General features: G+C 48.3%; 1 protein-coding gene across 2 annotated transcripts in view; it reads left to right on the top strand.

Annotated features, from left to right (window-relative positions):
- Positions 1–3,529: 3,529 nt before the first annotated feature.
- ZC3H12A (zinc finger CCCH-type containing 12A) overlaps positions 3,530–3,883 on the top strand; it is a 19,856-nt gene continuing 19,502 nt past the window's right edge. Inside the window, exon 1 of one of the 2 annotated variants that reach the window (XM_034754127.1) lies at positions 3,530–3,672. The gene's annotated coding sequence lies outside the window, so the exon portion shown is untranslated. The remainder of the gene's footprint in view (positions 3,673–3,883) is intronic. The other variant, XM_034754128.1, reaches the window with a different exon arrangement.

The following is a 3,883-nucleotide window of genomic DNA, read 5'->3' as shown; positions in this document are numbered from 1 at the left end:
GAGTCACATTGGGTAGATAGAAAGATTAACCTAAATAATCTATTCAAAAGCCCCTTGATCCCCATAAGGTTGGGTCCCTAATCCATGAACTATTGGAACTCGTTTACAAAACTTTTCTTAAAGATTACATGAATATATTTTCTCATACTATAGAACTAGAATTTATAATCCCTATTCCATGATGAGATATCTTTGAGCTATAATGTATCTTAATTAAACTATCTTTAGATAGGTTTTTTCCTCAAAAAGAATATAAAAAAATCCAATTTTTTTATTTTTTTTTAAAAAATCATTGATTTTTATTTACCCTGTCTTGTATCAAATCTCACAAAAGAAACAGCTTTGCCCTCTTTTAATTTCTCTCTCCCTCAGTTTATTTATCATCTACCTCTGGGAAGTTTGTGAAATCCATATAGTTGAAAAAAACAAAAACAGAAAAGCAAACCATGCACAGCACTCTCAGCCTGTTCTTCCTCCTGCTTGCCAGCAGGGGGTGCTGTTTGGCCAGTTTCCTTAGGGTACAGTCTGAACCAGCTGCTGCACGGCCCAGTTCTATGCAATAAGCGCTAACGTTTACTTACACAGAGGGGGAAAAAATGACTTTAATGTTTTTTCATTTTTATTATACATAAAGAAGGCCAGAAAAAAAGGCATGTCCTCTTTATTTTGGGGGGTGCCTAGCAAACTTTTGGGTACTTTGATAAACAGTAATAATACGTGCTCTAATTTGCAACTTGCACCAGGGAGGGGAAATGGCCAGGCCTGCAGCAGTTCTTAAAATTTATCTCTAAATTATTAAACTCAGAATGTTACCAACTGGCCACATGTCTGAGAATTACCAGACAAAAGGGTTTTCTCAGCTGTGACCTTTTATTTTATTTAAAGGGAATTTTGTAATGTGGTTTTATACCACCGCAGGTACTAAAATCATTGGCTACACAACCCTACCGAATTTCCCTTCTAAATTGTCAGCAGTGGCTTTTGCTGTTTCTAGCCCCACCTAACAATAGCATCCAGTTAAACAGTAACAGCATCCGGACAACAAAATCTAGAGCAGGGGTAGGCAACCTATGGCAATCAAGCTGATTTTCAGTGGCACTCACACTGCCCGGGTCCTGGCCACCTGGCTCTGCATTTTAATTTAATTTTAAATGAAGCTTCTTAAACATTTTTAAAACCTTATTTACTTTACATACAACAATAGTTTTGTTATATATTATAGACTTATAGAAAGAGACCTTCTAAAATGTTAAAATGTATGACTGGCACGCAAAACCTTAAATTAGAATGAATAAATGAAGACTCGGCATACCACTTCTGAAAGGTTGCCAACTCCTGATCTAGAGCAAAGGCTGTCCTTAAAGGACACCAGGAAGAAGAGTTACTCTGGCTAATGAGTACACTTGTTGTTGAGTCAAATCTTCCTTATTGTAAAATAATTTGCATAAAAACCAGGTGCTTTAAGAAAAAGACCGGTTTCTTAATCAACTGCGATTATTCTACAAATAAGTACCTTTGGAAAGAGACCAAGGCAATGAAAGGGGAAAATATCGAGCAAATATGATACTGACTCTCTTTCTTAAACAATAGTTCATACTCCCTTCTTTCCACCCTCCAAAAATCACATACTTGTATAGCACACATCAAAAATCTAAAAATAAATTAATTACTAATGCAAATTTTAAAATGCAACAAACGAATCTAAAGAACATTGTGCACTTATTTTGCAAAACATTGGCTTTTTATTATCACTAAAATGGAATTTCATGAACTATCAAGGATGGATATAGGACATGGAATTGCCTCCTTTCTCACATTTGCTGTGATTTCTAAATGAACTTCTTGTGGAACTGAACCATTTGGTCTTGGACATGTCTAAAATGCTTCTGTCATAACTGTAGTTTTCCTTAGCTGGCTGCATCATACTCTATAGAAGTAATAGCACCAGCTCAGCAGGGTAAATTGTAGTCAGTGGCTTCCATACCAACCTGTGCCATATTATGTAAACGTGAAAACTTTGAAGAGACTCAAGTGTCTGAGAGGAAGAACACAACAACTCCACAAAAATGTAGAAAAATGGGCTGGAAAGGAGAGGCAGCAGAGAAATGTAAAGCATTTGAGCGATCTCAGATGTGGAGACACCACCACCTAGAAAATGGGCTGAAAAACTCAAATACCCTGAAGTAATGACCACTAAACTATAGATGAAGAACAAGGAATTTGTGATGGAGCAAAAGGAAGTCTAATGTAGGAGCCGCAGAAGAAAACATGCCAAAGCAACAGATGGGTCCATGTAGTTTTAGGATTTCAATCTGCACAGGTTGCTGGAAAAATACCTGTGGAAGATCACATAGCACCAGGAAGATCCAGCTGTCTGATTTGAAAATGCTGCTCCCTGCCCCTCTCCCGCAAATGTGGCAACCTAAAGTGAGGCACCTGATGTAGTCGGCTGCCTTCGCAAGGCCTGGAGCCCCACAGCTTCACTCACTTTAGTTCCTGAGATTTTCTGTGTTACCAACTCCAAGTATTCAAAAATGATGAGACTCACCTAAACTCCTGAGACTTTCAAAAGTACTAATGCTGGGGGGTTATCCTATTACTTGGCCTGCTGGTGTCAGAGCCTTTGAGGTGCACGTGGGTCACATTTCCATGCTCTTCTCTGCGATCGATCGAGAGAGCTAGAAACATCCCTTGCGCATGTAAATGGGGCTCTCAGGTGCACATCTCCCTGGGGCAGGGGTTTTAAGATACACCCCAAATAGGGGAGAGAAATAAATCAAATCACAGCAGCCGTCAGTACAAGGAGCCATGACCCATTCTGGGGAGAACGGGGCCAGCCAGTGAGTGACTGGGCCAAGGCTGTGGGGTTAGCAGGGTTCCCCCCTCGCCAGGGGGGGCTGGGACAATTCATATAGTGGGGGGGCTGAGTGCCATTGAACCAAACTGTGAACCCTGTGTATGCTGGAAACCACTTCACACCGGGGGGTGCAGGAGCCCCCCTAGTTCCAGCACCTCTGGCCCTTGCGGCCCATGGAGGGGCACTTTGGGGCCACCCAGCACCTGGCTGCCGGTCACAGCTCAGCCCCAAAACACAAGGGGAGGAGCGGAGAGGAGCCCCTTAACCTGCCCCAGTGTGGGGGGTAAGCGGGTCCCTGCACCCCCACCCCATTTCAATGTGTCTGGGGAAGGGGTGTCATGTACCCCACCCCCCTGTGTCTGGGGGAAGGGGGGCTCCTGCACCCCACCCCAAGGTGTCCCCCAAAGTGTGGGGGAAGGGGGGCTCCTGCACCCCAAGGTGTCCCCCAAAGTGTGGGGGAAGGGGGGCTCCTGCACCCCACCCCAAGGTGTCCCCCAACGTGTGGGAAGAAGGGGGGCTCCCGCACCCCGGCCCCGAGTGAGGAGCGGGGGCTCCTGGCCCCGGGGCCTGCCCCGCACCCGGCGGCGCTGGCGGCTCCCGGCCCGGGGGAAGGAGGGCGGGCAGGAGGGCGGACGGGCGCGGGGCGGGCCCTGCGAGGCCGGGCGCGGCGGATGAGGAAATGGCCGCGGCTCCTCCCCGCCCCGCTTCCGCGTTGCCACCTGCCGGGCCCGGCCCAGGTATAAAGCGGCGGCCCCGGCCCAGCGCGCCCGGCCCCGCCGCCCATGGACCCTCCGCGGCGCGCCGCGCACAGGCCGGTGAGTCGGGCCGGCCCAGGGGCTGGGCCCCGGGCCCCCAAGCGGCGGGGGGACCTGGGGGGCGCGGCCGGGGGGCCGGGGCTTAACTCCCCCATTCGCGGCGGGGGGGCTGGACCCCATTCGCGGCCGGCCGGGGGCTTTAACTCTTCGCTTCTCCCCCCCCCCCCCCCCGTTCACTGCCGGGCCAGGGGGGCAGGCAAGGGGGCCAGAG

This window comes from Trachemys scripta, chromosome 20 (assembly GCF_013100865.1).
Source record: "Trachemys scripta elegans isolate TJP31775 chromosome 20, CAS_Tse_1.0, whole genome shotgun sequence".
NCBI lineage: Eukaryota > Metazoa > Chordata > Testudines > Emydidae > Trachemys > Trachemys scripta.
Note: the sequence above shows the minus strand (reverse complement) of the source record. Positions and strands in the feature narration are given on the sequence as shown.